The sequence below is a fragment of the Bidens hawaiensis genome, unplaced genomic scaffold (assembly GCF_021521415.1).
Source record: "Bidens hawaiensis isolate Kalapana, Puna unplaced genomic scaffold, B.hawaiensis_p1.1 tig00042848_1, whole genome shotgun sequence".
Taxonomy (NCBI): domain Eukaryota; kingdom Viridiplantae; phylum Streptophyta; class Magnoliopsida; order Asterales; family Asteraceae; genus Bidens; species Bidens hawaiensis.
In genome coordinates, this window is record NW_027505802.1 from 50,202 (window position 1) to 72,342 (window position 22,141).

Genomic DNA, 22,141 nt, shown 5'->3' on the forward strand with positions numbered 1-22,141 from the left:
TAAAAATAGCAAGTTATGACCATAACTTAAACATCCCCAAAAGAGTTCCAAGAAAATGGGAACAAAATAACCAACCTTAAATCATAGGAATATATGTAGTGATATATAAAAAGGTGATTTTGTTTTTATGAGTTTCCGTTTATGCAAAACGTCACGTTCTCACAATGTTCACTCACACTCGGTTTTATATCTGATCATACATGTGATGTATGTAAGTGAACACTCTTAGTAAGAATGCAACCTGTGATAAATAAGCTTGTAACAAATTCAAATCTCCACCCTTTTGAAGGGTTGTATAGATCAGAAGGTAAAATGGGTTGGTTTTTTGTGTGAGTGAGGATTTGGTATTTTGCGGTGGTTCAAGGTTTTAGGTTAATGAGGATGAGGACGGTAAATACAACTTCTACTGATTGTCGGGAGTCTTAAGATGTCTTCAACGATTAGCTCCTTCCTCCCGATTGCTATTTTTTTTATCAAGTGACTCTTTTAAGGTCAGATCGTCAAGACCAGTTTTTTCGAGGATGTGGATCAGTTCTTCCTCAATCCTGCTCTGAACATAACTCCCAACTCTAATGGATCGTTCGGCTTTGAGTCTAATAGCCCCCACCCTCATTAGTTCGGTATATTCATGTGAGACTGAGTTTGAATTTTTCTACATCTTCCTTCGTGGGAACAGTTTCCATATCCTAAGCATCATTCATATATTTTTGCTCTTCTTTTCATTGCGCTTTTGGAAACTCCACAAAATGGTGGCCTTTGTTCGTCTTGGCGCCACTTTTTCTTCACCTCATTGCTAAAGAGAAAGATTTTCTCCCTAACTTCTGGAAGCAATCTAGGTTTTTGCGTAATGTATGCAACAATAAAAATTGAAATTGAAAGAATGCATTTCCAGTTCTTTAGGGTCTGCCGGTAAAAGACCAGTGTTGTATTTTACCGGTGAGAGGGATAAAGTGGTGTGATAGGGTTTTCGGGTTTTGTGATTTGGAGAATGGTTTTATGGGATTGTGATCATATTACCTTCTTCCTTATACAACGCTTCGTGTGGTCTTGAAATGAATAATTGCGACAAGTTCTAATTCACACGAAACATATGACTCACTCAAAGCTTCCGAAAAAATATTTATATGGCATGAGGTTTATCTCACAGTAACGAAGGAATTGGGTATAAACGCCATAATTTGCATAAATTTACTCTCAGTATTACAAAACTTCTTTTTAATTTTTCACCTTTTTAGTTATAGTAGAGTTTTAGTTGGTTATTTGCAAAAAAGTTCTCTTGAATTTTTATTTGGTTTTGTTATAAAAATAGTCTTTATTTGCTACAAAAATTTTATTATTAGAGAATCTTATAATTAGTTGAGCAAGCAATTGGTCAAGTAATTCCCCTCCCCACACTTGAATCTCACATTGTCCTCAATGTGAAAAGATTCATAAAAAGATTAGTAATAAGATTCATATGAAGTATGGAGGGTAAAATGGAAAGGAACTTCCCTACGGGCCAACGAAATTTTGACAGAGCGTCCCTGTTGTTCGTCCGTTTTCCTGTAGTGTACCTGAATCATAAAAACTGCATACAACCAAAAAGATCATAATAATACTGAAACTTATTATTATTATTATTTATTTTTATTTTTATTTTTATTTCTATTTACAATGCCTAGTTTAATCAGGGTCATGGCCAGACCCTACTTCCAATATGTTCATCGGTTTTGGTGGAGGATTAGTACCTCCGAGACGTTCTCGAATGGTCCATCTATGTATGGTTTTAATCGATGTCCATTAACTTTGAACTTGTGGCCGTCAGAATTTGAAATTTCAACTGTCCCATAGTCAAAAACTGATTCAACTATGTGTGGACCTGTCCAACGAGATTTCAACTTTCCTGGGAAAAGACGTAAACGTGTGTTATATAACAGTACACGGTCGCCAACTTGAAATTTCTTGTTTTCTTTTAAATGGGCGTCGTGTAAACGTTTAGTCTTTTCTTTGTAAGACTAGGAATTTTCATACGCCATTGCTCTTAGTTCTTCGAGCTCGTGAATTTGATCTTCTCGGTTTTTACCGGCGGACGTTAGATCAACATTCACTGTTCTCAGAGCCCAATACGTTTTGTGTTTTAGTTCTACGGGTATATGACATGCCTTTCCATAAACAAGTTTGAATGGTTTTGTTCCTATGGGGGTTTTGTACACCGTTCTGAGGGCCCACAAAGCGTCATCTAACTTTTCTGTCCAATTTTTGCGATTCATTCTATAGTTCTTCTATAATCCTTTTAATTCCTCGATTCGAGACCTCTACTTGCCCACTATCTGAGGGTGATATGGTGTTGCCAGTCGGTGGTGAACCCCATATTGTGCTAAGACTTTGTCCATCAGAGCGTTACAGAAGTGGGTACCTCTGTCGCTAATTAGGGCCTTTGGAGTGCCGAATCGTGAAAATAACTTTTTCAGAAATCGTACAACTACTCGAGCATCGTTAGTGGGAAGAGCTTGTGCTTCTACCCATTTAGAAACGTAGTTGACTGCTACAAGGATGTACTTATTTCCGAATGAGTTAGGAAATGGGCCAATGAAATCTATTCCCCATACATCAAAGACCTCACAAAATTGAATGCCTTTTTGAGCCATCTCATTTTTGGCTGAAATGTTTCCGGCTTTTTGACAAGCATCGCATGCTTGGATCAAAGCATGTGTGTCTTTATATATGGTGGGCCAGAAAAATCCTGCATCAAACACTTTTCTAACCATGGTGGCAGTACTATGGTGTCCACTAGTTGGTCCTTCATGGCAGTGTTTGAGAATATCTAGGCTTCCTTTCCTGATACACACCTACGAATAACCTGATCGGCCCCTACCCTAAACAAGTATGGATCTTCCCAGAAGTAGAATTTAAGGTCGGAGAAGAATTTCTTCCGTTGTTGATGAGTGGGCCATTTCCTTAAGATTCTACATGCTAAATAGTTCGCGAAATGGGCAAACCAAGGACTTTAATCTTCCTCCTGCATGACTGCTTGGATATGCATGAGAACATCATGTGGAAAATTATCATTGATAATTTCCTCGTGGTGTCCTTTTGAAGTTGGGCATTCTAAGCGCGAAAGATGGTCTGCGGCTACATTTTCTGCTCCTTTTTTGTCCTTAACTTCAATGTTTAATTCTTGGAGTAGTAGAATCCATCGGATGAGTCTAGGTTTTGCATCTTGTTTGTTGAAGAGGTATCTTATGGCGGCATGGTCGGTGTAAACTATGGTTTTGGAAAGAACTAGGTAGGATCTAAATTTTTCAAAGGCAAAAACAACTGCTAGTAACTCTTTTTCTGTTGTGGTGTAATTCTCTTGTGCATCGTTAAGAGTTTTACTGGCATAGTAAATTGGGTGAAAGTGTTTTTCTTTGCGTTGTCCGAGTACGGCTCCAACTGCAAAGTCGCTTGCATCGCACATGATTTCGAATGTAAGGGTCCAATCGGGTGTAGTCATGATTGGTGCGTTGACAAGTTTGTCTTTTAATATGTTGAAAGATTCAACACATTCTTCAGAGAATACGAAGGGTGCGTCTTTCTCCAGAAGTTTGGTCATAGGTCTAGAAATTTTGGAAAAGTCATTTATGAAACGGGGGTAGAACCCTGCGTGACCTAGAAAACTTCTAATGGCTCTGACTGAAGTTGGTGGTGGAAGTTTTGATATGGTTTCTATTTTTGCCCTATCAACTTCTAGTCCTGCTCGGGATATCTTATGACCGAGAACAATGCCCTCTTTGACCATAAAGTGACATTTTTCCCAGTTGAGTACTAAATTCACTTCTTCACACCTAGTCAACATTTTGTCTAGGTTTTTCAGACAATGATCGAAGGAGTCTCCAAAGACTGAGAAGTCGTCCATGAAAACTTCCATAGAGTGTTCGATCATTTCATGAAAGATGGCCACCATGCAACGTTGGAAGGTGGCCGGAGCATTACATAGTCCAAATGGCATTCTTCGATAGGCGAAGGTTCCATACGGACATGTAAAGGTGGTTTTCTCCTGATCTTCAGGAGCAATTGGAATTTGGAAATATCCGGAAAATCCGTCAAGAAAACAGTAGAACATTTTTCCAGATAGTCGCTCAAGCATTTGATCGATGAAAGGAAGTGGAAAATGATCTTTTCTTGTGGTGTCATTAAGCTTCCGGTAGTCAATGCAAACTCGCCAGCCTGTGATGGTTCTCATTGGTATTAGCCCGTCCTTCTCGTTCATTACGACCGTCATTCCTCCCTTCTTGGGTACTACTTAAACGGGACTTACCCAAGGTGAATCTGAGATTGGGTAGATTAATCCGGCATCAAGGAGCTTGATTACTTCCTTCTTCACCACATCTTGCATGTTGGGATTGAGACGTCTTTGATGTTGGACCACGGGTTTGTATTCTTCCTCCATGAGAATTTTGTGAGTACAAAAGGAAGGACTGATGCCCTTAATATCCATGATCTTCCATGCGATGGCCTTCTTATGGTTTTTGAGAACCTTAAGAAGTTCGTCTTTCTCTTCTTTGGAAAGGTAAGATGAAATAATTACTGGGAGTTGAGAATCTTTTTCTAGGAAGGCGTATTCGAGATGTTTTGGTAGTTCTTTTAACTCTAAGGCTGGTGGTTCTTCGATTGATGGTTTTGATTTTTCATTGTTCTCAGTGATCTCACATACTATTTCTGATGTTTCTTGATTGTTGTTGATAGCATTGAGATTTTCGTTATCTAAGATAGGTTTGGTGATGGTTTCGGTTAAGATTTGTGTTTCCATCCTGCTAGTGATGGAGGAATCTCGCACATAGCAACTCACGATTGAATCTATGATGTCGATACAATATAATGCGTCATCGTGATGTTGCGGATATTGCATAGATTTTCCTATGTCAAAAGTGATTGCCTCGTCATTGACCCTGAGAGTGAGTTTGCCGGTGCAAACATCAATAATAGCCTTTGCAGTGGCTAAGAAGGGTCTTCCTAAAATCAGAGGTACACTTTTGTCTTCCTCCATGTCTAGAATCACAAAATCTACTGGGAAAACAAACTGTCAATTTTGACAAGCATGTTTTCAACAATGCCCCGAGGGTATTTGACAGATCGGTCTGCTAACTGAATGCTCATGCGGGTGGGCTTTGGTTCTCCTATCCCTAGTTTTGCAAAAACCGCATAAGGCATTAAGTTAATACTAGCTCCTAGGTCAGCCAGGGCATTGCTAACAGACAAATTTCCTATGAGACAAGGGATAGTAAAGCTCCCTGAATCGGTCATTTTCGGCGGCAGTATTTGGATTTGTTATAGTGTTTCTTGGAAGAGTGCCAGGTGGTCTTTCTGACAATTGTTGGGCAATCTGTCCGATCTGAGTTTCTAGATACCGCAGTGATGCTTGTTGACTTTGTAAGTCAGCTTCATGTTTTAACAATACTCCGCTAATATCAACAGCTCTTAATTCGGCCTTCTTATCAGCTTCATTTGTTTTCGTCATTAATTGGATTAGCATTTCTTCGATCTTTGAGTAGCTTGGGTTTTGATGGCTACTAGAACTTTGATCTTGAAATTGAGGTTTAGGCTGGAAGGGTTGATTCATCGGTCTTTTTTTGAATCCTGGTAAGGGTTGAGCATTACCTCCGTCTTTCCAGCTGAAATTCGGGTGGTTTCTCCATCCTGGATTGTAGTTGTTGCTGAAAGCGTTGTTTTGAAATGCAATGAAATCGACTTCTTCCATGGCCATAATGACTTGTTTACAGTCACTTTTTTATGATTTCCTCCACAAGTGTCACATATGAGACTAGTTTTTGATAGCTCGGCTTGGAGTTGTTCGAATTTTTTAGAAAGGGCTTCAAGCTGTGCCGTGACAAGAGTGTTGGAATCAACGTGGTGTATTTCTTTATGGGTAGGTGTAGATCTTGGTGGGTTATAAGCGAAACTCTTCTTTGCGGCTTTCTCCAGGACTTCAAATGCTTCGTTAGGTGATTTGGATCCCAGGTCTCCACCAGCGATCTGGTCGATGGCCTGTTTGTTTTGACTGGATTGGGCGTCAAAGAAAGTTTGTACTTGTAACTATACGCTTAGTCCATGATGTGGGCATCTTCTTAGAAGACTTTTGTATCTTTCCCATGCTGCGTGTAACGATTCATCATCATCGGTCCGGAATCCGGTAATGCTGGCTCGGTATTTGGCAGTTTTATCGGGCGGAAAATATTTGAGGAGAAACTGTTCAACCATCTGGTCCCAAGTGGTAATGGAACCAGAAGAAATAGATTCATTCTATCCATTCTAGGGCTTGGCCCCTGAGAGAGAAAGGAAAGAGTTTGAGTTTGATTTGATCGTCTGAACAGTTTTGGATTTTAAAAGTTCCGCAGATTCGTAAGAATCGAGATATGTGAGAAAGAGGGTCTTCGTCGAGGAGACCATGAAATTGAACTAAATTTTCCACCATATGAATGGTGCTAGATTTGATTTCGAAGTTTTCGGTAATTTCGAGTGGAGCCACTCCATTGCCGTAACCTTCGAGAGTTGGCTTGGCATACTGGCTCATGTTCGGCTCATTGTTCTGGGCTGCCATCATTTCTTCGGTTTGATTTTCTCCTGATGTGGTGGCGTCTACTGATTCGTCCTTGATTGCTTCTGCGGTTTCTGTAGCTCGTTTACTTTTGCGAGTTCGTCGACGAAAGATTCGTTCCGGTTCAGAAAGTGGAGAAACAAGCTCGAGCTCAAAAGTAGAGGACATACATAAAACTAAATCAAAATTAAACACTAAAGTAAAAGTTAGCTAAAGTTAATCTAAAGGTTAGTCTAAGTTAAACTACGAGTTAGTCTTAGCTATTTTAAACTATCTAAGGTCTAAGTTAATTAAGCTAAAGTAAAGTAAGGTAACTAAAGGTAAAAAGTAGGCTAGCTGTAAAATTATATATTTTAGTATATAAAAAAATAAAAATAAAAACGGAAGTAAAAATTTTTTTTACAATTATAGACAATGATTAAATTAAAACTTAGATTGTTCTTAGAAACGTACCGTGTCCCCGGCAACGGCGCCAAAAACTTTGATGTGTGCGTACTAGTGGTATAAAATATGAAAGGTTTGATGATTTGCTTTTGCACAAGATCGTGTTTCAAATTTATAAAAGTGATTTCTACAAAGACTAAACACACACAAAATAGGCAAGTGTACCTATCGTATATGTAGAATAGTATTGGTAAGAACCAAGTATCGATCCGTGGACACAAATGTTTCTAATGATAAATCGTTGTTTTACTTTAATCGGAGGTTTTAATCATTTTGGGGTTAATTTTCTTCAAACTTCTTATAAAATATAAATACTTATATATATAATATATAGGTGACCGAGACAAGAGATTTTAAACGAGTTGTTCAATTATGCGAAGGTTACAATCTAAGATCAGAATCCACTTCATTTTAGCATTGATAAATAATATTTGAACATGTGGTAAACTTGCCATAATAATATATGATATATAGCTCCTTAAACTTAAGTGAGCATCTTTGGCACTAAGGAGATAGCATGCGCATTTTAAAGTCCACCCTTTCCTAATGTCATGCATCTCATTGATGTCAAATTAAGTTGGCATGTAGTTTCGTAAAGTAGAAAGATTAGGATTGACTTCGATTTCTCAAATACCAATTCTAACAACTTCGGGTTGTTGTAGTTTAGTCACACAACCTCCCCTTGGTTGATTTATGTAGGTTATAATTACACATTCCATTAACATATGATTTCTTTAACTAATTTGATATACTAAGCAAAGCCATTTTTGGATTACCAAGGTTTAGAAAAATACATCATAACTTATATCTCATTATTTCTAAGTACAATATAAGGATCCATGTTTCGATAATGTATCAAAGTATTTCTATCTTTCAAGAACATGAATCGATCATGAACAATTGCCAATGGAATTGACAACCACCAACTTTGAATTAGTGATTTAAGGTGGTGAAACTTTCTCATCAAAAGATAATTGTAATATAACTATGTACTTTACTAGACTACACCACATGTTTTATATAATTATCAAGTAAAACAAAGCTTCTTCATAGATTTTAGATGGTAAAAGGAGTTTAGCTCATAATGAGCATAATAATAAACATTAAGATGAATGATGATAACAAATACATGATTAAACTTGGAATGATCTAACCAAATGTAGATGAATCTTCCTTCTTAATGATGGTGATGATGGTTGATGATGATGGTTGATGGTGGTGATCTCCAAGCCTTCAAACTCTTCACTAAACCTTCTATGTGAGTGTTAGTGTGTGTTTTTATAAGTGAAAACCGGATAGAACTCTTTTCAAGGCACACCAAATGAGTGCAACATGAGCCACTATTTATAGACAATCTGGATAGTGAGGCACGACCCCGTGCTTGATGAGCACGCCCCCGTGCATTTTTTAGACATGTGCCAGATTTGTTTTGTCTTTTCTGTGACGTGGCCACAGCCCCGTGCTTGATGAGCACGGCCCCGTGCTTTTTAGTGACATGTGCTAATTCTTTTTATCGTTTCTGGAAGGTAAGCACGGCCCCGTGCTTCCTGAGGCACGCCCCCCGTGCATTTTAGTGACATATGCTAATACTTTTTGTCGTTTCTTGAAAGGTGAGCACGGCCCCGTGCTTCCATAAGCACGGCCCCGTGTTTCCAAAAGCACAGCCCCATGTTTCCTAAAAGCACAGCCCCATGTTTCCTGAAGCACAGCCCCATGTTTTGCTGTTTTCTTTGGTTTTTCTTTGGCTTTTCATTTGTTTCTTCGTTTGTGGCTTGGATTCACCTGAAAATACATTTTAACACGATAAGTAGTTATTTTAACTATATTATACGATAGAAGTTGCAGTTTTTAGAGATTATTTGATGCTAAAAAGATGTATATGTTTATATACATCAGATTCAGTCGATTCGCTTTCTCATTTTCAATCGGATTCAATCGATCAATCTTTGTAATTATATTCACGTGTACAATTGATCAATCTATGTAATGCAATTCATGTAATTCGAACATTGTAATCTGATTAACGTATTTGATTTATATGTAAGCCTTGGTCTTTTGATCTTTTATGTATGCATGACAAAAATATATGATTATTTAATAGAAGACTGGTTATTAATTAAGTCATGTCTGTTTTGGATTAAATGGAAATTTAACTATAAATTTTGTATGAACAATTGTATTATATGTAAATTACGGGACATGATCTTCACACTCCTTATGACCTTATAGGCCATTCAATAATTAAAACTTATTGATATCTTAGAGGGCATTTAGGAATGAGTTATTATAAATTGATAATTTAAACATATTGATACTTAGTGGTTTCTTATTGCTCTTGATAGATTATTGGCGGGCTTTTGGTTAATTTCTTATTTTGATATGAATGTAATTCATGGTTTTTTATGTGTAGTTGTCTACTATTCATGTCGGTTTATCTGTTTTGCACTATTTGACTTATTATTGTTCATGATTCTTTGTTGATTTTCATAATCCTATACTCATTCGGTGTCATTGGGTTGCTTTTACTTTTAGATATTTTGTTGGTTTTCATAGTCCTAATACTCATTTCTTAAATGTGTTTATTTTCATAAATTTCAATATATATTTTAAATTGTTTTAGATGTTTTATTTTAAATTTTATTTTGTTGGGTGTTGCCTTTGATGGCTATTAAATACACTTTTTCAGCAGGAAAACAATTTAATCTTTGGCAAGATGCATATTGTAGGATGAACTTTTGCTTCGCCTTAGGTTTGTTAAATGCATTAAAGAATTGAGGTTTTGTTTTTGTTTGTTCTCGATTAAGATTTATTTTGTCGAATGATTTCATTTAGAGGTTTTCTTTGTGGAGTTAATACATGCTTGTAAAGGTTTATCATCATTTTGTAGAGGGTTTTCCCAAACTTTAATTATCTGTAACAGTTGTTTTTTATTTAACTTTATTTATGGTACTTAATCCATTTATGATGGCAGCTCCGTGGAAGCAAAAACATCTTGGGGTCTGTCACACAATCCATCGCCCCAACTAAAAATCAACGATGAAGAGGAAGGGATGATCATAGTATTCAAGAGTGAAGATGATTGATAGTCTCTTTAAACCCGTTGCACACAAACAAGATGAAGGAATGATCATGTTAATATTATATAGCCTTTCTACAAGATTTTATGAAGTTTGGGTAACTAAGTTGGAATATTTTTGTGGTGTTAGGCAACTGTTGGAAGATTTTTATTTCTCTCTTTAAACTCGTTGCACCCAATCAAGATGAAGGAATGATTAGGTTTATATGTTGGTGTTTGTTATACAGGCCACAGAGAATTGCTTGATCCACCCATTACCAAGGACTTGTGGAACAGATTGGTTCCTCTGCGGATGAGTTGCAAGAGGTCATGCCTGTCATCCTCTCCACATTTATACTTTTATATATACATGTTGAATATGTATGTGTTTTTTGAAGACATGGCAAAACTAATTTGATTTGGTACTTTGATACTTTTAGATAATGGCTTAAAAAATTGGGTGGTGACGGGATCTGGAACAAGGAGGGATAAAGACAATCTTACTAGATTCGCCTAATAGGGCGGGCACCTTTCTGACTCGAAAGCTTCTGTAACTGAATTCAGATGGCCTAGAAGACAAGACCAGGTATTGTTTGCGAGTTTGGTAATTGTTTGAAATGGGATGGAGTGGGAGTACTTATTTTTTAAACTGGGCTAAATGGGCCAACCGGCTTGGGTTGACCTGCAAACTTTGTATATCTTTTTGTCCATTTTTTATATAACTGATGCATTAATAGATTACAAATTCATTAAGGTCATACGTAGTGGGCGAAGATTATGGGCAATAGAGAGAACGGTGCGTATGGTTTCCGGTTTTACTACCGGACAGAGCGTGTCTTCATAGTCAATTCCCATAGTTTGAGATTTACCATTAACCACTAGCCGAGCCTTATAACGCTCAAGTGACCCATCAGAATTAAATTTGTGGAGAAAAAGCCACATACACCTGATGACCGGCCGATCTGACGATCTGGGACAAGTTCCCATGTCTCATTTTCATGTAAAGCGCTAAACTCAGCCTGCATGGCAGACATCCAATTAGGTTCGGCAAAGGCTTTGGCATAAGAGGTGGGGATCGGGGAGATAATTTTGGTCACAAAGGTGCGGTGAGCTTTGGAGCGGGTGGTCATGGGGTGTGTGTTTGTGGGTTGGGGTGGAACGGCCGGTTGTGAATGGGATGACTAAGGTGGGGCTCAGGTGTTGTGGTGGCGGCTGAGGTAGTAGTGGGGACGTCGGTAGGTGGCTGTGGTGGTTTAGCCGACGCGAATAGGTATGTTGGAAGGAGAGGTTGAGTGTAAACGGGCAGGTAGGGCGGCTGAGGTGGGTACGGTTGGGGCGAAGGTGAAGCGGGGTGGTATAGACTCATCAAGGAATGAGTATCGGGATGTTAGTGTAGGTATAGTATATGGGAATGTGTTTACGTCAAACGTGACGTGATGGGAGATGGAGACTGATAGAATTTGCACTAATAGTATATTGTAATTGTGGAGGGGGATTAGTATAATTAGTATCTCTATAAATAAAGCATAAGTCACTAGTGGAGGGGAGGGAATATAATTGGTTAGTTGTTAGGCTCATTGCCATGTGCATGAAAAGGGCATAGCCCGGGACCACTTAGGTGGTTAGTTATCTTGTAGATCCTTGTTATCATCATCTTCTCCATAATAATATTTCGATTTCCACCATTGTTGCATATTTTAAGTTTCAATTGATACCGTTTCCTATCATTGGTCCGACCTCCCTCACCTCTACTCTCCTTTCAGTCATCAAATTCCAGATCTGGGTTTTTATTCAGATCTCAGATCCGATTCTGATTCAATTTCAGATCCAATTTCCGATTCAATTTCAAATCCGATTTCAGATTCATTCTCAGATCCAATTTCAGATTCAATCTCAAATCTGATTTCAGATTCAATCTCAAATTCTATTTCACCCCTTCAATTTCATATTCGATCATGGTGAATCAATCATCTCGTTTAGATGCACATGAGCAGCAAATTCTCCAATTACAATCTGATGTTACTGAAATTAAATCGACGTTGCTGGTTTTGCAAGAGGATCGGGAGAATCAGAGAGAATTTCAGAAGTGTTTTCTCGATTGGATGATACAACATGAGAAGATGTCTATTGCTGGGTCGCCTGGTTCGGGAGGCGATTTCAGTGAGGTAACTCCCTATTTTCGTCCCAAAGCTGTTTTCGGTACGGATTCGGGTCCCAACTCTACTTCTAATAGGGATTTGTCTGGAGGTCTACCATCTTTGATAACTCAACTGGAGGCGCTCGTTTCCAGATCCAAAGAGCGTTTGTGTGGACATGGAAATCTGATGTTGCCTAGGGTTAATAGGACTATATCGGAAGATGAACACGATACGTTGGGCTCAGAAACTATGATGGGCGATGGTGTGGAATTGAAATCAGTTGTGGATCTGGTTTATCCAGATCCAGGCCAAGGTATAGAGCAGAAATTGAGGGTGGGGTTGACTTGTTCACTTTTGGATTTGTGTGGTATGGGCAAAGCTCTATTTGACAGGGAAAAATTTACATTGTATCATCCTCCTCTCAACGGGTCGTGTTCGCGTTTTCGGTTACGTGGCATATCTGAGTCATGCATGGGCAGCCGCGGCCACCAGAAAACGAATCTGGATTCCGGGTCAAGTTTTTGATCAAAGTCTTGGGGACAAGACTTTTTCGAATGGGGGAGTATTGATAGAATTTGCACTAATAGTATATTGTAATTGTGGAGGGGGGTTAGTGTAATCAGTATCTCTATAAATAAGGCATTAGTCACTAGTGGAAGGGGGGGAATAGAATTGGTTAGTTGTTAGGCTCATTGCCATGTGCATGAGAAGGGCATAGCCCGGGACCACTTAGGTGGTTAGTTATCTTGTAGATCGTTGTGATCATCATCTTCTCCATAATAATATTTCGATTTCCACCATTGTTGCATATTTTAAGTTTCAATTGATACCGTTTCCTATTAGAGACCTTACCGGTGGTACGGTCAAAGCACCTATACCCACGGAAATCGGGTGGGTACCCGAGAAAGATGCACCTCACGGCCCTTTGGTGAAGTTTATGGGGTTGGGTGGCCGATGTGTTAGGATAACAAGCACATCCGAACACTCTTAAGTGATCGTATGTGGGGTGGGGAAGGTATAAGGCTAATGTGGGGGTGTAAAAGTTAAGGAGTTTAGTAGGAAGTATATTATGTAAATAGGCGGCGTATAAAGGGCTTCGACCCAAAATTGGGGTGGGAGATGGGCATGGATTAGTAAGGAGCGTATGATGCCATTAATTCGATGAATCATTCACTCCGCCCAGCCGTTTTGGGAAGAGGTTTGAGGGCATGAAAAACATAATTGTATGGTTATTATGTTTCCTAATTAGAAGTAGGATATTATTAAAGGATTGTTATTATCAATAATAAACACAAAAAATCGTTCACCATAAACACTTTTATGGCATTAGAGCCTCCGTTTTGAATACCTCTTATTTTCTTCCCTTCAACCCTTATTATTATTATTATATTGTTCCCGGATTATGTAACCAACTATTGGATGAATATCCACCCTTGGATCAAGTTGAGCTGAAATCTGGATCGTTTAAACTCCATAATTTCCTTCTAGAAGGGGAAGTTACAAGAAGTTATTTGTTTTCTTCAACTTCCTACACACGTCGCTGATAACCACTGCTACTCTCGGTAAGATAGGGAACGACACCTATATCACCCCAGTACTCTCCGTTCAACCCTTCTACCAAAAAATAGAAAAATGGTTTCCTCTTCATCATCTTCTGTAACTATTTTCTTTCTCCATCATCTTCAGCTTCGTTTAGTTATTTTAGCAACGTTTACGAGTAGGAATTGGTTGTTGACGGATGTGTTTATATGATATGATGTTGGATCAAGTGAAACCAGAAAAGGATTGCTCTAATTTGTGTTTTTCATTCGTTTGAATTTGGTTTATTATGTTGTTGTCTTTGATATATATTCTAATTTCAAGATCATGGGGTTTATTATGTTTGTTGATTCTTTGCAACTGTAAATCCATTAATTTTTAGGTTTGTTTTTTTATTTCATCAGGAAGAAGTGATCGTTGATGCGTCTGTAGTAATGAGTTGAAGGAACTTGACAGTTGTTGTCATAATGTTCAAGCTAAAGGATTTACAAAATACTAAACTATTTGTGTTGTGGTACCTTCTGCAACATACCGGCCTGTTGTGAGCTTATGAGGCAGGTTCAGATAGTTAGCGTGCAATGGTTCATATTATAGATACATCTTCATTCATGTTCCAATCTTGATGAACACAATTGTTATTTCAAATGTTAGATTATCATTGTAAGTGTTCAACTTTATAGTTTCTTAATCATACTTAAAGTATCATATTACTTGTAAATTAAAGAAATTAAAGTGTCTTTTGCTTTCGGTTGTTTTTATTCGGATTTCAGTCATAATACAGGCAGTGGATTCTGAGCTGGTGCTGGACAGATAGAACAAGGTACTATTTTATGGCAATTTGTTGTTACAGTTGGATATTACTTGTATATTTTCTTTTTATAACTAACTTTCAACACACAAGCAGGCATTAATTTTTACTTAGGTTGTTAAATTCATTAAGTACATTCAGTAAATGTTACATTTTGGTTCTATATACATAAGATTGATGATATATGTCTGCTTACCAATGTGTTCTCCTGTTAGATTAATGTCTCTGCGTATGATTATTCGTCAGTTGAGATAAACATGGTAATGAACTTATGGGCAATAATCTTTTCACTTCTATTCTTTCAGGTTTTGTTAATAAAGGTTCTGCAATTAATCTTGTCATCAAAGATTTCGTGATTAAGGATGGGACAATGACAAGAAAATGTATGACTTAGGTGTGTTTTACTCGGAAGCAATCGTTAACAAAATAGCCTAATTTTATATATATATCAACTACTCACATTTAATCATGTTGTTTACTTACACATTAACATGGTGTATATATATAGACAGGATCTTTCTTAAATTTATTCAGTATACTTGCATGAACGTTCAGTTTGACATGTTATCTGAACTACTTTTATATTATGCAGGACACTGGTGGGAAGAGCATATATGGCCGGACAGTTGAGAACAAAAAACTTTAATCATGAGTTAATCTATTCTTTACAAGGAATCATGTAATCTAATCGAGTCATTTGACATTATAGTTTTAGAAAGCAAATACAGTATACCCTTATGAATGTTATTCTTGGCCTTTAAGGCATGCCTATTGCATATATGATGTTGGAGATTGGATGCATTTACATAGACACGTACATGATTAATTTTGATTGCTTTGTGTCTTATATCAATGAATTCGGTCATTTTTTGCTCATAAGTTAAACAAGTTGTGCTTTTATCTTAAACATGTGTCATTTGAGAAGATAGTTTTGTCATTATAACATTAAACTACCTGTTCACCGGACGGGTATAAAACTAGTTATCTTATGCCGTCCACCAATATTCCCTCCGCCAATAATCCTACACCTGCCTACCTCTTTAACCTTTTTTTTCTTTTTTTTACCGATCCAGCAAACCCAAACCCGTCTACACTTGATTGCGTAATTGACGTTTCCTGTTGATTTTTCGCTTGATGTTTCATGTGATTTTATATGGATTATGCTATTTGTTTCCTATAACTAGAGGTGCACAAACCGGTTTTTTTAAAAAAACCGGTTCGGTTATTAACCGGACCGGTTTTTTTTGGCCCGGAAAAAAACCGGTTCGGTTAATAACCGGACCGGTTAATAACCGGTTTTTGTCTGTCAAAACCCTAACCGGTCTAACCGGTTAGGACCGGTTTAGAAACCGGTTAGAACCGGTTAATAAACCGGTTTTTTTATTAACCGGTTTTTTAATAACCGGTTTTTAGGTTAACCGGTTTTTTTTTTTTTTTTTTTTTTAATAACCATTATTTTTTCATAGTATAAACAAACCGGTAACTACAAGGCAAACCGGTAACTACAAGGCAAAACGGACTGACCGAAGCCATTCTTTGTTTTCGTTGTTAGGGTTCTTTGCTTGGAAGATGAGTATGAGTGTGTGTTGGTGAATGTGTTTTCAACAAACCAAAGATTAAAAACACATAACTTTCATTTATAGTTTTTACATTAAAAATACAAACATTAAATCGTTATCGCATATTCGTAACTCAAAAATACAAACATTAAAGAATGCTTAGACACGATTACATGAACAACTTGCTGTTTCTTACTCATTATTTGCCTCCATGTTTGCTGTTTCTTTAACTAATTTTCTTCGCTACCCGATCCCGAGCTATTTCTTAGGTAATCGTCGTACGCGGCTTCTTCATCGGTCATTGGTTGAGTGTGTCCTTCATTGACCTCGTCTTCATACAAGCCCGCTTCATACTCCATTTCCCCCTCGAGTGAGCGTTGATGTTGTGCCCTATCTAAAGAGTCCAAGTAATCCTTGTAGCAAATCGACATCTCTATAGCTGGTGGAGTGAGTCGAGTCCTCCTAATCGATATAACCCTACCAGAAACAGAAAAAGCAGACTCCGAAGCTACCGTGGAAGCTTGGACCGTTAGTAAATCTTTGGCCATGGCGGCGAGGATCGGAAACTCATCCTCCTTACCTCTCCACCAAGCCAGCAAATCAAGACTTCTAAATTCATCCGGAGTCATGTGTTTCACAAAGTTGGTACCACCATACCTTCCAAGTTCACTGCTTGGGGTGTTTACCTTTTGACGTTTACCGGCGTCTTCCCAAATCATGTAGTACATCCCCATTTCAAGGTCGGTTTGGGATTGGGATTGGGCAACAGCTCTTAACGAGTCATGAATTTGGGAAGACGACCCGTATTTTGTAAGGTAGACATCATACATGTTTGACAAGGTGGTGTTGAAAGCATTCTTTAAAGTTTGGCTATAATAGGGGTTTTGATCGTCGTTTAACTCTAGCTCATCACAAATTTTTTCTATTAAAGCTTCAACACCACCAACATTGATGCAATGGTTTAACGCAGCAGCACATGTCAAAACAGCGGGTAGTTCTTGAAAATATTTTCTAAATTTTTCTTTCATTTTTACACCCATATCAAAATAAGGTGCACCCCTACAATGAAGTTCACTCAACTTTGTGCACATGACAGCAATTTTTGGTAAAGCAATGGGGCTTGTTGGATAGTAAACCCCGGATAAACTAGTTGTGCAAGATTTAAAAATTTGAAGGACCTCCGTAACGATCTCAATCAATAACCAGTTTCTAGGATCGTACGGTGCACATTTACCCCTACTTGACAAAATTTGATGAAACGCAATTAATGATTCTTTTTGTTGGATGGCTTTCTCAAACATATTACAAGTCGAGTTCCATCTTGTTGGACAATCCCAATTTGGCCCCAACCATTGACAATTAGCTTCTACACAAAATTTTTTGTATATTGAAAATGTTTTATTGTTGCTAAAAACATCTCGTAACATTCTTTTAAAATTGTTTCTTTGCGTTTCGATCACGTTTAACCCATCTTGCACGGCCAAGTTAATAATATGTGCAATGCATCGGCTATGGAAAAACGCTCCATCACAAATAGGTTTATACTTTAATTTTAAATGGCCAACCGCGGCCGTATTGTTGGACGCGTTATCAAACGAAATTGAAAAGATTTTATGTTCAATCTTGTATTGTCGAATTACTTTATCCAATATTTTAAAAATATTTCTACCCGTGTGCGGGTAATCAAACAATTGAAACGCAACGGTTCGTTTCGTCATTTGCCACGACTCGGGGTTAACCCAATGAGCCGTCACACAAATGTATGAGTCGGGCGAACCATGAGGTACCGACCACACATCCGTTGTTAAGTTTACACCAGTTTGTAAGTTTGAAAAGTATGAAATTAGTTCGGATTTAGCGTTTTTCCATGCTTTAAGACAATCTCTTCTAAGGGTCGAACGACTTACGTGTTGGTAGCGTGGTTGAACATAGTTTTGCATCATCTCCGTGAATTGAGGGTTGTCGAAGTGGTTGAAAGGAAGTGTTTGTTGAATCACAAAGTTTGAAAACTTTTGACGTACCGCTTCAACGTCGTACGTAAACACCGCTCCTTGATTCGTCATCTCCGGCTGCGAACTACTTCCCGATTCGTCCTTCAAGGCCTTGCAAAAGGGCCTTTGTACATGCGCTTTTAAAGTGGAGTTTGCATCTTTGCCATAAAACTTCAAACAATGTTTGCATCGAGCTTTTTGGCTACCGTTAGACATTTCGCATAGGTCGAAATGTTGCCAAACATCATGGTTTCGTTTCGTGGGGATGACCCGAACGACCGTTTCTCCCGTGTTCGAGGCACCCATGTTGACGGATGAAGCAGCACTTTGGGAGGCCATGATAATCGACTACGAAATAAGAGCGTATGGAGTGGTAATGTGGTATAATTGAGCGTGAGATAACAAAATAATCGCGTATGAAATAAACGTTTAGAGCGTTTGGAGTTGTATAATCGAGTGTGATCTAACCAATACCTAACCTAAACTATATATAGATGTTTGTGGGGGTAAAATGGTAAAAAAAAAAACGGTCAAAAAAAAAACGGGCATATAGCCGTTATACAACGTTCAAAAACCGGTTTTTAACCGGTTATGGAGAAACCGGTTAACCGGTTTTTCCACAACGGTCAAAAACCGGTTTTTTTATAAACCGGTTTTTCCATAACCGGTTATTAAAAAAAACCGGTTTTTATATTAACCGGTTCGTTAACCGGTTTTGGATCTAAAACTTGTAACCGAAATACGAACCGGCGGTTTGTAAACCGGTCAAACCGGGTTGTTTTCGTAAAAACCGGTTTCCGGTTTAAACCGGTAAACCGGTTCCCCAACCGGTTTTTTTGACCATCTCTACCTATAACCATTGATTGGACGTCAATCGGACCTTTAGGTTTCGGTTTCATCGGTTATTTTCATACCTTCAAATGATCACTTCATTGTAGCTATAATAAACTGCCCTTGGTTAGTAGTTGAGTTTCAACATATTATTAGCCCTAGGATAGTAGGATCCATGGTTGTGTGATATTGCATATGAAATGTGAGGATCATATAAGTGAAGTTGTCTGGAAGATCGCCGATGAGGTTGTTGAATGTTTGACAGATGCCCCTAACCTCTCGATTATTTGCTTTTGTTCTGCTACGGGTATTGCCGTTGTTGTTTGTATCAACTGCAATTTCGTTTTTGGGTTTATTTGATTCACTGGTCGTCCTTAATGCAAGAGTGCTACCATCTTCAATTTGTGGTTTATTCTGGTCTCAACTTCAGAGTGTGACAATCTCTGATTAAATACTCATCTTTATCCTTTTTCACTTTGTTTGTTTGTCACAAGGAATAGGTTTTTCGGTTTGGTCTTCAATTTTTTTTTTTTTAAGTTGAAACTTAATATCATAGAAACATCCAAACGATTTACAATGAAGTGACAGGTAAGCGGGCAACAAGCTGCGCCGCAACCCCCTTTTGAATAGCAAACCCAATCCTACTAAAAACAAAGTTTCGGGCCGATACGTTACTATGCACAACTTTCTGAACCCTATTCAAAAGGTCCACGGCATCCGGAGCTAAGAAACCAAAAGTGTCAAAGGCGAATGGGATAAACACGTGTTGATTCTCCAAACAAGCTCTCTCGTGTCTTCAATTCAACAAGGAATACCACGCGTAAAGGGAAGCCACATTTCCGTTTCATATATCTTTGCAAATAAAAGGTTGTGCATCCATAGAGATGGCTACTGTATGATGTTCTTTTGGTGAAAAAAAAATACATACTGAATTTTCTGAATTATTACCACTCACATCTTATGCACTTAATCACATTTTGTTAATTTTTCCTACAGAGTTAGTTAAGCCTATTAGTTTTGCACACTTGACTTTGAACCTCCATCGGATGACTTTCATGGTGAAAATCACACCCGTGAGCTTACGGTGAAGTGTTTGATCATCAATATAAGGCGTAGTTACAAATGCAACGAAGAATAAAGCCACTTTCCTGATTTAGTTAACTCAAGTTAGAACGTGTTAAAAGTCGTCCTTAGAGCAGTATTTGTTTATCTTCGGCATTCTTTGAAAGTTAAAACAATTTGACAATTTATATTACTTTTATGTATTTGTTGATGTTTACTTTGTACATTATGTTTCCTTATATGTGTGCGGCTCAAGTTTTTACAGTTTAACAGCTTTGCCGCAATGCGGCGGGTCTTAATACTGGTTCTTTTACAAATACATAAACATATCACAACTGATTATTACAAAAATACTCAAAAATTACATAATTACATCAATTAAAGTTGTTACAAGTTACCAATAATCTTCACAAGAGCAACTTCCATCCCGAAAACAATGAAACCGATTAGCATCTCGTACATTAATAACCCGATTTGTAACTTTAGAGATCAGTTTCATGCTAAAATGGCAATCATCACATATCCTCAAATTTTTAATAATACGAATCGGCGCGTCTTTATATGTTTTCAACAAGGCATATGCTACTGCAAGCTTTTCACTATGATAACCAACATAACCTTCCTTTTGTTCATCTTCAACATCATGTAACACATTACTAATATCAGGCACATAACCAAGTGACTTAATCTTACCGAACACGTCCTTCAATTTTTCATGAATTTCAATATACTCCGGATGTTTATTATCATCTGAAACAAACACATGTGTTTGGTTCTTGATCTCCAACCAACTCAATCCGGGCTCTTTCTTTATCTTTCTTTTCTTCATTAACTCACGGGTTTCGGTTACCCGACCCCACTTATTAGCCTTGGCATGGATATTAGACAAAAGGGTATACGTCCCCACGTCGTTCGGGTCTAAATTCATAATAATGTTCCCAATTTCGGTACCTAACGTATAGTTTCTATGAATATTACACGCATTAAGCAAACTACGCCAGGCAATCGTGTCCCATTTAACCGGCGTCGAAAGCATGAAATCTTTAGCTTCGGATAACTTGCCCGCTTTGCTTAATAGTCCGACAATGCATGTATAATGCTCCAAACCGGGATCAATTCCCTTTTCCTTCATTAACTCGTTAAAGAAACGGAATCCTAATTCAACATTTCCCAAATGCACACACGCAGTAAGAACACCAACAAACGTCACGTGATTAGGATTCTCATTGGTTTTCAACATTTCTTGAAATAAAGTCAACGACTTTTTACCAAGACCATGATGCGCGTATCCACAAATAATACTATTCCATGTTACAATATCGCGATTAACCATACCTGAAAATATTCTATTTGCAGCTTCAATGTCACCAGTTTTTGAGTACATGTTGATTAAAGAATTCCCAACATTCTTATGACCCGCGAACCCGTTTTTCTCTACAAACGCGTGCAACGAATACCCGTATCCTAATAACGATAATCCACTACTAGCGTTTAAAACCACGGAAAATGTAGACTCGTTTGGGGCGATTTCTTCACATTGCATACTGCAAAACAACTTTAACGACTCCTCAAACAACCCGTGTTGTGAATATGCCGACAATATCGCAGTCCAAGAAACCACGTTTCGGTCTCGACACATGTCAAAAACTTTTCTAGCACTTATAACATCTTTGCATTTCCCATACATGTCAATAACCGCAGTACACACAAACACATCAAACTCGACATCACTCTTTAACAACCGGTTGTGAACTTGTTTCCCTAATCTCAAACGTTTAACGCGCGCACAAATGCCGAAACTATATATATAAGCAGCTTTATTCCACACCAAATGATCAGCTTCCATTCTTGTTAATATAGCCAATGCTTCATTCAAGCAATCATTATCAACAAGTCCACTTAATATATGATTATAGGTACATATATCCGATCCCGGGACCGAATCCAAAACGTTCATAGCCTCTTTAACATCCGACAACACGGAATACAACTTTACAAGCGCATTCTTCACGTACTGATAAAACACTAAACCAGATTTCAACACGTACCCGTGACATTGCCTGCCCGATAAAGCGCACCCGAGGTTAGAACACGACGAAATAACCGTCGAAAATATATACTCGTTCGGCTCGCAATCATCGAATTTGTTCAAACCCAT

At 38.0% G+C, this 22,141-nt stretch overlaps 1 pseudogene across 1 annotated transcript; it reads right to left on the reverse strand.

Moving 5' to 3' along the window:
• Window positions 1-19,882: 19,882 nt before the first annotated feature.
• LOC143615394 (pentatricopeptide repeat-containing protein At5g39680 pseudogene) lies at window positions 19,883-22,141 on the reverse strand (annotated as a pseudogene). Its single transcript, XR_013150467.1, has 2 exons — window positions 20,636-22,141; window positions 19,883-20,463 (listed from the first exon to the last, which is right to left on the reverse strand). The product of XR_013150467.1 is annotated as a pentatricopeptide repeat-containing protein At5g39680 pseudogene (transcript).